Consider the following 12,812-nt stretch of genomic DNA (forward strand, 5'->3'; position numbering starts at 1 on the left):
CCTTCGCCTCCACTGAGCTATGGGGTATGTGACAGAGAAGGAATGAATCTTGGCTATAAATCTCCCTCCCGACCTGTGAGGGCGCTGTGTAAAGGAAACAGTGTGCCTCGGACTGGATGGTCTGACAATTCATTCCAGGGAAAGATGGAAGTCGGCCATCTAGAAAGGGGGCAGATTGGAGAAAAAATGGTTACACTCGCTAACCAAGGTGGCGTGTCTAACGGTACGAAAGGGGACATGGCTAAGCGATCTGTTCCTTTGTTATGGTTGCGAGAGAACCGCTGAAGGAGAATAAAGTAACCATGAGTGTTTAGTGTTTGTTTGTTTTGTCATTTGTAATTGTACTTGTTTGTTCTTATTAGACGACTAACATGTACCGGGAGCTGTCACTTAAGGCCAGTACCAACCCGTACAGCACTGCACTACTGTACACAAATAAACTGTATTACACCACTTGCACTTTAGCACTCACTCTGGACTTGTGATCATGTTTGTGTCTTTGTGTGTGTTTATACTGAGTTTATTATTTTGGGACTGTAACCCGTTATTTAAAACAGTGCAATACACATTGCTGTGTACTGCCTGGGATTATTATTTACGATCGCAATGACCTGGATTACAAATGGGAACCAATAAAGAATTGTTTGGAATTGACAACTTTGTTGCCAATCATCTGTTACGCAATACATCACTTCTACACCTGTGTACTGCAAACCACTTTGCCACATTAGGCTACACATTACATTATGTAAAAATATAAATCTGTACAGTAGGTCAATACAGTATACAGTGCAATAGTAAAATCAAATGAATACCTAGCGCACTTTAAATAAAATAAATCATGCTGCTGCATTGTACACATTGGTGTACAATGCAAATAAAATATTTAAAAAAAAATGAAATTAAATGATTGTAGTATTTTATTTTTTATTTTTTTATTATTATTGTTTTTAACTTGGCCTAGACAATTAACACAAAATAGATCATGGTCCTATACAGATGCTCAGAACAGTGGCGTGCCGTGACAAAATGGACTGGGGCAGCAGAGTCGTCGCAACCCCCACCCCCCCTCCTTTTTTTAAGTGGCAGCTACCTGTAAGTGCCGAGTATATCCTTCCCTTTCTGTGTCAGCTCGGGGATCTGTGGTGTACATCTCCCTTTTTTTTTAACAATCTCCAATTTTTCAAAGAAAGTTCTCCTTGAAAAAGGATTTGTAACCAAATCGACTATGATGTCTCCGTCTTCTCACATTTTTTTTATTTTAGTGTAAAATAAAATTCGAATTAATTAGATGTTGTAAAGGTATTTATATTTATCAATGTATATTTATAAGCAATATCGTGTGAAATCCAGCTGTCCTCCTAACTGCAGTGCTAACCAAGGAATATTCATGTTTTGGGGTTGCTCACTAATGATTGGTCAGCTGTCAGAGCTTTGACTTTCCCATTGGTTCCTAAAGCAAGGCCTTCAAGTGAGGCAGAGAATACCCTGGGAGATTTATGGCCCGCCTCTGCTCACTCCTGATTGGTCGCCGGTCTAAAATAAAAACAAAAAAAACAAAGACATTCTTCAACTCGTCTATTGGTTAAACTCACTCAAGACCTTCAACTGAAACGGAGAATACCCTCAACTTTTTTTTCCTAGCGTTTGGTCGTTGTTTTAGACTTATGCGGGGGAAATGCAGATCTTAGTGGCTGATCACATCCCCTTCAGAAAACCCCTAGACCCCTAGCCACTGGTGTGCTGTGAATTTGGCAGGGGTGCAGTACCAGCCCAGACCACCAGGAAGTACAGCCTTCAAGAAGAGCAAATAAAATACAACAGCGATTAAATAAGTAGATTTAAACGGTAATACAGATCCACAAAAAGGGAGACAAAACCGAACCAGGTAGCTACAAACCAATAAGCCCGACTTCTATTGTATGTAAACTTCTGGAAACTATAATAAGATCCAATATGGAAAAATACCTATATGGTAACAGTATCCTGGGAGACAGTCAGCATGCTTTTAGGAAAGGGAGATCGTGTCTAACTAACCTGCTTGATTTTTTTGAGGATGCAACATCGACAATAGATAATTGTAAAGCATCTGACATGGTTTATTTAGATTTCCCGAAAGCTTTTGACAAAAGTCCCACATAAAAGATTAATTCTCAAACCCAACGCAGTAGGGACTCAAGGAAATGCATGCACATGGATTAGGGAGTGGTTAACATGTAGAAAACAGAAAGTACTGATTAAAGGAGAGGACCTCAAAATGGAGTGAGGTAACCAGTGGTGTACCACGGGGATCAGTATTAGGTCCTCCGATATTCCTAATCTACATTAATGATTTAGATTCTGGTATAGTTTATTTAGGAAATGCCTTTATCCAAGGCGACTTCCAGAGACTAGGGTGTGTGAACTATGCATCAGCTGCAGAGTCACTTACAACTACATCTCACACGAAAGACTGAGCACAAGAAGGTTAAGCGACTTGCTCAGGGTCACACAATGAGTCAGTGGCTGAGGTAGGATTTGAACCGGGGACCTCCTAGTTACAAGCCCGTTTCTTTAACCACTGGACCACACAGCCTCCTATAGTAAGCAAACTTGTTAAATTTGCAGACGGCACAAAAATAGGATGAGTGGCAAACTGTTGCAGCAGCAAAGGTCATTCAAAATGACCTAGACAGCATCCAGAACTGGGCAGACACATGGCAAATGACATTTAATAGAGAATGGTGTAAAGTACTGCACGCAGGCAATACAGATGTGCATTATAAATATCATGGGAGATACTGAAATTGAAAAAGGAATCTATGAAAAAGACCTAGGAGTTTATGTTGACTCAGAAATGTCTTCACCTAGACTGTGAGGAAGCTATAAAAAAAAAAAAGGCCAACAAGATGCTCAGATATATTGGGAGAAGTGTTGAATTTCAATCAAGGGAAGTAATGTTAAAACTTTACAATGCATTAGTAAGACCTCCCCTAGAATATTGTGTTCAGTTCTGGTCACCTTGTTACAAAAAGGATATTGCTGCTCTAGAAAGAGTGCAAAGAGCGACCAGAATTATCCTGGGTTTAAAAGGCATGTTGTATGCAGACAGGCTTAAAGAACTGAATCTATTCAGTCTTGAACAAAGAAGACTACGGGGTGATCTGATTTAAACATTCAGAATTCTATAAGGTATTGACAATGTCGACCCAGGGGACTTTTCCGACGTGAAAAAAGAAACAAGGACCAGGGGTCACAAATGGAGATTAGATAAAGGGGCATTCAGAACAGAAAATAGGATGCACTTTTTTACACAGAGAATTGTGAGGGTCTGGAACCAACTCCCCAGTATTGTTGTTGAAGCTGACACCCTGGGATCCTTCAAGAAGCTGCTTGATGAGATTCTGGGATCAATAAGCCACTAACAACCAAACGCGCAAGATGGGCCAAATGGCCTCCTCTCGTTTGTATACTTTCTTATGTTCTTATGTCCCGGGTTGTTCCCAGAGATCAGAAAATGCTAATCTTCTGACAGTCCCTAACATTCGTTTGTACTCTGTCGGAGACAGAGCATTTAGTTATAATGCCCCTTCTCTTTGGAACTTGCTCCTGATTCATATCAGGAATGCTAGCACAATTGAATCTTTAAACGATGTTTGAAACCGTATTTGTTTGGGTCTGTTTATTTGTAGCTGGATTATATATTAGATACAGGCTTTTTTATAGATTTTTTCTAAAGCGCCCAGAAATGCTTGCATGGAGATCGCTATAAGTGAAATTTGTATTGACTTTGTATTTGACTTTAAGCTAACTTGGTAATGACCTAGTTTTGCTCGGCGCATCGCTGGTCCCAGGGCATTTAATACAGCCGTTTTTGCTGGAAGCCATGAAGCTAAATCTTGAACTTGTTTTGGCTTGAAATGTTAAAGGAAATCTAGATTGTACTGTAAAGTGCAATCAGTAAATGCTCACAAGCTAACTTTAATCACCACTTTATTGATTTAAATAAAGTGGTGCCACTCGGGGACCCGACACCACTTCATTGAATGTTAGTTTTGCAATAATAGCCAACGAACTGTGAAATACCAGCAAAATAATTGATTGTGGCAAGAATAACTTGAGTCACTTCAGTTTATGACTTAGGTCTGTTCCCAGAAGCATGCCAGTGTTCTGCTAAATACGTATATTGCAAAGACTCATAGGACTGTTAACATTGCTCTAATGCACATTCAGTGGAGTGCTCTGGGATTATGCTCTTGCACATTTTGAAAGGTATGAGGGGGGAAGAGAGAGAGAGAGAGAGAAATCCACATCTTTGTCCGTTGATAGGTGAAAGATTTGCTAATGGCTATCTGGCTCAAATTGTGCCTGTCTTGGATAAGTGCTTGCACTTACTGGACTCTTTCTGACAAAAATAAATATCTGGTCTAGGTTTCCAGTCTTCATGGTATTTTGCCATCCAACACACCTAAACAACCTTCCCCGTTCACCGCTATTAAGGAACTCCGTACAGGGTAAAGTGGAGTGCAGTTTAAATAATCTGCACCATTGACAATGGATTCTGTCACACCGACACATTAAATTGTATTTCAGTATTCAAAGACACGGTGACCTTCCTCAGACACAGCACACAAAAAATATATTTTACAATAAACTCAAATGGAACCGGGATGTGCAATACATCCATGCCCATCCCCTGCGATGTCCACGGTTGAACTTGCCGTACAGAAATACAGAATACGCCTGTGCAACTTTAGTATGAAGCCAATGTCTAAAAGCATGTATCTTTATCATCTGGAAAAGAAAAAAAATCACGTCTCTCTTAGGTCACAGGTAAAAGTGAAGGGTGCAGTTAGATTTGTTGCAAAGTTTCCACAATGATGGACATTTCTAAACTGTTCACAGTTAAGAGTTTGTGAGATACATTGTTAGCAGTAGTAGGTGCGGCAGCAGCGGGTCGACAAACTCATACAAGCTCCTTTTACAGGGTTGCTTAAGAACTGCTATTAAACCCACAGTGTTTATCTCAGTGAGTTATTAGACAGAGACTGAACTGCATAAAGCATTTTATTTAAAATAGTATTAACAACTTTGATAACTTGAACAAAAATTAACATACGGTTTGCATTATGTGAGACAGTATAAAGAAAATCACAATTGCAATGGTCTGTACTAGGAGTTATAATGCAACTCTAACCAAAGTGAACAGTTTAAACTTGTAACTTTAAAACAGCAAGTTTGCTGTGGTTTACAGGGAATCAGGTGTTGGGGAGCTGAATTTTTCTTATTCTGTTTTGAGTGCCAGTTCTGGTTTTTTTTTTTTTCGTTAAGTTTACGTGGCAACTTTTTTTTTTTTTTAAGTTTAGGGAGCGTGTGAAAATTACACGCTTTAACTATGTTGCCATTTCTATGTTCACTAGTTTGCTCTGTGTACCTTTTTTTCTGAGAAGTGGCTTACCTTCAGTCAGAATCAGAGTATATTACAAAGCATCTGTGGATGGGAGATTTTTCGGGTGGCCGATTTTTATAGAGGTTTACAGTGACTCTCTCATGGAAAATGCAGTTACCTGCTTTTCACTGGACATGGCGGGTTATGGGGGGGGTTTGCTTTATTAGGTACACACTGGAGAATTGCGGAGATGTGTTACTGATGACAGTGACAGCTCGTGCGGGGGTAGGCTCTGTTGCTGGTATTAATGAGAGCGTGTTTCCCCTATAACACACGGCCATGTAATACAGGAAATATCAACTGGATGAACCCAGGCAGGTCAGCACAGCAGGTAATCTAAACCATTCCCCAGTTGAAATCTTCAACCTTGTTACTAATATCTAGTCCGTTTGAAGTAGATCTGTGCTATAGTCTGTAGTTTGATTTGAAATGTCATATTATAAGGTACATACAATTACAACTACAAATTTCTTCCACACATGGCAGAAAAAATTACAATAACACTGAAAGATGTATAGTGGTGTACTCTATTAAAATAGCACTACAGTTTGTATTTGCATTAAGGTCCTAGATGGCCATTTAAAGTCTATTTGTGCTCTGTATCCAGGCTGTAAAATGTTATGTGCATTTTGATGCAAGTGGAAAAATAGTTTCAGAAGCATTTTCACTGTTGCCTTTTAAGTTTGCAGTGGTTGTAAAGTACCCTGTCCATGAATTAGCACTATATGAAAGTTAATGCAGTGTAGATTGATTGATAGGATGTAGTGTAGAAGGTACAAGGTGCTCGATTGTCGTTTTGCGGCAAATAGTCAACAGGTTGTCCAGTGTTCAACAAAATGAGGTAGAGTTATTCACAGCCCTAAAAGTTAAGCTTTGTCTGATTATTGACGGTTGGAGTCTTAGGCAGTAGTGGTTTCTAGTTTTTTTTTACCATCACAAGTCACATGGTTTTTCTGCCATGTTGACGTCTTGAGAAAATAATTTGGCTTTTCACAGAAGCAGGGTAGCAGTTTAATTTCTTTCTGGAACGATATGCTGAAAATGTAGTGGAGGAACAGGTTGTATGCGGTTTCAGACTTTGCAAACAGACAGGGTAGCAGGCTCACTAGAGGTGGTATTGAGTCACTGGACCTGAACACTGACCAGAGGCTGACTGCAGCACAGGGAGCCCAACAGCCGATGAAGCCAACACTGACGAGCACTACTATCTAAAAGACAATAGACGGGACCGATTTATTTCACAGCTCAAACTCATCTCTTTAATGGGGCAGCAGTGTGGAGTAGTGGTTAGGGCTCTGGACTCTTGACCGGAGGGTTGTGGGTTCAATCCCCAGCGGGGGACACTGCTGTTGTACCCTTGAGCAAGGTACTTTATCTAGATTGCTCCAGTAAAAACCCAACTGTATAAATGGGTAATTGTATGTAAAAATAATGTGATATCTGTATAATGTGAAATAATGTATAATGTGATATCTTGTAACAATTGTAAGTCGCCCTGGATAAGGGCGTCTGCTAAGAAATAAATAATAATAATAATAATAATGAGTGAACGCGATGGATTAAAATCATATTCAACAGAATGCCACCATCTAGTGTATAAAATAAAACCACACATTGTATCTGTAATCTCTGATTAGTCACACTTTGTGTTTCATTTCCTCTAGCTTAAAGGTAAAGAAAGAAAACTGCAGTCATTTTTTTCTCTCAGGATCAGTTATCCAATGCAAGGAGTAAACGGAAATGTGTAGATACAAACACTGAATCTGTTACACATACAGTAATTATTAAAAATGGACATTGTGAACATCTGACTTTCAACTTGCACTGTAGGTTCAGCTACCATTAAATTGTGCAGTTTATGCAAACTATTTACAACACAAGCAGTATTGCTAAAAGTTGTTTCAATTTGCAATATTTTGCAATCTCAGGCCCAAATTTTTGTTTACCATTTCATATAACTAAATGTATCTTGAACAAAGCACTTAATGGGAATTTCCGACACCAATATGACAAATTTTCTGTATGGTCATTTAGGACGCAACTCACTGTTTTCTGAAATATAAATGTTAAAATGGTGTCATGGCACAGCATTTTATTTATTGCGACAGTGAAAAAAAGGTTACTACAAACATTGTATCTCCCTGAGAAATTATTCAGCTGTCAACTGAAATATATTTCTGCTATTTTTTTTAAACTTTTGGTAAGATATTAAAATTAAATGTTTTAATTACTAAATGCAATCTATTTTTCAAATGTAGTATTCATGCAAACCTTCCATTGAGCTGCTTTAAAAAGGTTCTGTGCAGCATTCTCTAATCAGTGAATTGTCTTCTACACATCCTCACAAACAAGCATGTGTGCACGACCCCAGAAAATAGTCAACATTTTATTCATAGTTACCAATAACACCGTGTAACAATTTTTTTTTTTTTGTTCCTGGGTAGTAAGTGTTATTTGCTAATTGCTTATGCCTCAAAAGTATAGAAAATGGCTATTATTCCCCACAAACTTTGCTTTTGTGACCAGGACAGTGATATTTTGAAATTTACCTATTTTCCAGAACATTCCAGATAGATTCAGTGCTGAGTAAACTTGGAGTAACTTCTAGAACTTTCCAGTAATATAAATAGTAGTATAAATACAGGAGCCGTAAGCCCACCAGTTCAGTTTAGTTCCAGCTGCCTAAGAGGATACATATCTGCATTTTTCTGAGATGGCATCAAGAGGCTGCAATGGTGGCATTCCTGATGGGTCTCCAAGGCAGTTTTACCAAGTTTCCCTGCTATCTTTGCCTTTGGGACAGCAGGGACACCAAGGCGCACTACCACAGGCGGGACTGGCCACAGCGGAACGAGTTCTCTGTGGGGAGAAACAACGTCAAGTGGGAGCCACTGGTGGACCCCCGGAAGGTGCTGATGCCACCACTGCACATCAAATTGGGCCTTATGAAACAATTTGTCAGAGCTCTAGATAAGGAGTCGGCAGCCTTCAAGTACCTTCAAGACTTCTTCCCTAAGCTGTCTGAGGCAAAGGTCAAAGCCGGTGTCTTCGTCGGGACCACAGATAAAGAAGATCCTGGAGTGCAATGAATTCCCCAAGAAGCTCACTAGTAAGGAGAAAGCGGCTTGGAACAGCTTTGTCGCAGTGGTTCGGGGCTTCCTGGGCAATCACAAGGCCGAAAACTATGTGGAGCTGGTTGAGACTCTGGTGAAGAACTACAGCACAATGGGCTGTAGGATGTCCCTCAAAGTCCATATCCTTGATGCTCATCTTGATAAAAATTCAAGGAGAACATGGGAGCGTACTCAGAGGAGCAAGGCGAGCGCTTCCACCAGGATATACTGGACTTTGAACGCCGCTACCAAGGACAGTATAACGAGAACATGATGGGAGACTACATTTGGGGGCTGATTCGTGAAAGTGATTTACAGTATAATCATAAATCTCGAAAAACTACTCACTTCTAAATCTTTTGTAGTCATTTTTGTATTATTTTAGTATAAATACATGTTAATTTGGATTCATATGTTGTTTTTTTCTGACTATGTGAACGAAAAGACACAAATTCACCCGTTTTCTCATTGGAAATAGGTAAATTTCAAAATATCACTGTCTGGTCACAAAAGCAAAGTTTGTGGGGAATAATAGCCATTTTCTATACTTTTGAGGCATAAGCAATTAGGCAATAACACTTACTACCCAGGAACAAAAATTGTGTTACATAGTGTAATTAAATACACACAGCTGTCAGCCTCCATTCCAATTTCATTGCACTGGGAATGATTGCTGTTCCCCATTGCCTTGTACGCTTTATGGATTTTCCGTGCTATTCCAAAGTAGCATACGATGATGGTCAGAGCTGGTACTGTTGTGCAGAGTATGAACATACAGATCATAAATGTAGATCCGTTGACTTTAAATTCACTCCATGTGATTAAGGAAATTTGATAGTCCATATTAATATTTGGAATGTATGGTACTTTCAATTGAGAGATACTGAGCATAGGGTTTATGTGGGGTATTTTGGAATGCAGGGTCTGTCTCAAATTCCAGATTGAGTAGAGGGAGAGCAAATATGACCATTTATGAAGGGGGTTTCACAGCTCTGCTTGGTTGCATGGTGGGATGGGAGAATCTCAGAGATAACAGATGTAAAGGAATTTTTGTGAGGCTTGAAAACTTGCCACGTACACAGGTATAGTGAGGAGGGGTCATAAATGACATTAAAACGGTGTGTTTTGGAATCTACAAAACTGAAGTGAATGCATTGTGTGGTGCTCAGTTCTACCTAGGGTTACCATGTGGCTCCAGATTAACCGGACGCTGTGAGACAGAACGGGATTTCAAACTTGCCCCTAAATTGAAATAAATGAAGGTGTAAATGAACCATCCTTAGCTACAATTAATAATGGTGCTTAAATACACGCATGCGCGTCAAATAATTGTATTATACCAAGAATGAATTGCAGTCAGTCTCTATTTTTTTCTGTTTGTTAAAATTCAATCGCCCATATTATTCTGCAAATACAATCGCATCATCATCTCGTTGCTCTATCGATAAATTAGCTATTGGTTCATTAAGATCTGATCAGAAGCAGCTGATCAGTGTGACTTGTTTGCTGCGCCCAAGCAATTCCACCACAGCAGGATTAATCTCAGCAAAGGTTGAGCTCATTTATACATGAATTACTTTCAATTTAGGGGGAATTTTGAAATCCCGGTCTGTCTCAAAGCGTCTGGTTAATCTGGAGCCATATGGTAACCCTAGTTCTACCAATCTCACTGCAGCCCAGAGTGACATGACTCTGGGCAATACAATAGTTCTATTCTTGTATTGCAGCAATAAACATATTTTTGACTTCACCAATATTGTTTTTCAGTTGTTTATCAATAGTTCCTTACAGATAGTATAAGATAACCCAAATGTATCAGGACTATACTTTCCCCAGCCAAGTAACGGGACAACTGACCACATCAAAGCATAGAGCCAGGTGAAAAGAATCATAATAGACAATTCTTCTTGCTCATCTTCACACTTTAAATAAGACAAACACCTCATTAACATAACATGTTAAAGATTAGATAGCAGGGTTCCGAAAAATATAGCATTATATGTTTCCATGTGTTGCTACAACTGTTTAAATAACGTACCTGTAATTTCTCTTTTCCTTGTCAACATCCTGACAACTTCACACTTAAAACTTTAGTCATTTTCAAAGTTATTTTCAAAATAGTCGCTCTAGTGCACCAAGGTTTGAGATCGGTCCTCAAAAAAAAAAAAAAAAAAAAGTACTCTGGCTTTTCTGTTCCACGTTATTGCTGTATTACCTGTTTGACAAAGTGGGCAATGATCCTTACTATCCTCAGGGCCTGGGACCCGTTACAGTATTTTGGATTTTAAACTAATATGACTTGTTTTACATTTATTTTTTTGCAAATTCACCATATTCCAAATTCTTACTTTTAATTGTAGGCACACTTGCATCTCTCAATGTTGATTATCCCACACTGGGGATGAAATCACCTGCAATGAGTGGAGGTGGTCGTACATATGTATGTACAAAAAATAAATGTATAAAACTAAACAAAGTCTTTGTCAATGTCACAAAAGACATTGGGAAAGACGTCAATATTCTCTTTCAAAACCTCTGTGCTCTTTGAAGCTACTGTATTCTTTAAAGATCAAAGGCAATTTATCAGATATGTGAACTCACCAGGAAACTGCAAATTCTGAGACTATAAAATCAAGTTATAGCCATTATGGTTAAAGTTATTATGCTGGAAACTCCAAAGATTCTGATTAATCCATAATAAATACAGGAGCAGTATCCTCCCAGCCAGCTATGGTTCCAGGCATGGGCAATGGCAAGTGGATACATGCCGATTGTCATCCCAAGATCAGTCACAGCTCAGGAGCTCAGACGGCTTGAGGCGGGAGGATTTCTAAAGCAGTGACAAGGACCGCTACATTTCCCAGGACAGCTGGAAAAGAGCAGGGATTAAACAACAAGCACAGTTTTAAAAAAAGTAGGAAATATACCCTTTGGTGTAATAGTAAAAATGTGTGTGTGACAGCGTTAGATCTCTTCCTCTGCCTAGGGACAGATATTGTGTGTCTAGAGTGAACTAAGCTGCATCAAGCTTGGGCAGTGACATTTAAGGCAGTGACATGTCGCCAGTCCTGGATGACTGTTGCCCCACCCACCCCTTTCTCTTTGTAAAGGCACACATGAAGTAAATATTGTATTAATTCTGGATGAATAATACTCTGGGAAGTCCTGAGATTGAGGAGCTATTGAATTATCTGCTTTAATCAGATGGGATAAAATTCACATGATTCATTAGTTTTGTCACTTCTGATATTAATCAAATAAGCAGCCTTAGATGAATAAATTAATTGGGTTCCATTCAATTAAGGAGGCTGTGTGGTCCAGTAGTTAAAGAAATGGGCTTGTAACCAAGATGTCCCCGGTTCAAATCCCACCTCAGCCACTGACTCATTGTGTGACCCTGAGCAAGTCACTTAACCTCCTTGTGCTCTGTCTTTCGGGCGAGACGTAATTGTAAGTGACTCTGCAGTTGATGCATAGTTCACACACCCTAGTCTCTGTAAGTCGCCTTGGATAAAGGCGTCTGCTAAATAAACAATAATAATAATAATAATAATAATAATAATAATAATAATAATAAATCTAACCCTTGGATGATCTAATACCACCGCCCATTTAGATGCATCATTAGATAACGTTCATGAATTGATTACTTGAATAGCCCCCATTATACTTAAACCTTTTCAACGTGGCCATATACAAAACTACAGTAAGCAACCTCTATTAACAGCAGTGTGGAGTAGTGGTTAGGGCTCTGGACCGGAGGGTTGTGGGTTCAATCCCAGGTGGGGGACACTGCTGCTGTACCCTTGAGCAAGGTACTTTACCTAGATTGTTCCAGTAAAAACCCTACTGGATAAATGGGTAATTGTATGTAAAAAAAAAAAAAAAAAATGCAATATATGTATAATGTGAAATGTATAATGCAATATCTTGTAACAATTGTAAGTCACCCTGGATAAGGGTGTCTGCTAAGAAATAAATAATAACAGACAACCCAGTTTTACAGCACACTTCCACCAAGGTGTCTTTGAGGCCCAGACCCAGAATTGCAAGTTTAAGCACTGGCATGCACTTTTTATTATTTACAATAACAAAAAGAAAAAAAAACAAACAAAAAAACCTAACTTTATTTTGGAGTACTAACTAAACTCGCTGGTTCCAGTTCTATCTAAAATCGGGCGGCTAAGCCATTTACCGATTAAAACAGTTTATAAACACACACAAAATACAAAAAAGTTCACACAGTACCTTTTAAACCACACCGGTTTCTT

At 39.1% G+C, this 12,812-nt stretch overlaps 1 pseudogene; it reads right to left on the reverse strand.

The window, feature by feature from the left end:
- Window positions 1-6,327: 6,327 nt before the first annotated feature.
- On the reverse strand, window positions 6,328-10,433 carry LOC117403201 (opsin-5-like; annotated as a pseudogene).
- Between the last annotated feature and the right edge of the window lie 2,379 nt (window positions 10,434-12,812).

This window comes from Acipenser ruthenus, chromosome 5 (genome assembly GCF_902713425.1).
Source record: "Acipenser ruthenus chromosome 5, fAciRut3.2 maternal haplotype, whole genome shotgun sequence".
Lineage (NCBI taxonomy): Eukaryota > Metazoa > Chordata > Actinopteri > Acipenseriformes > Acipenseridae > Acipenser > Acipenser ruthenus.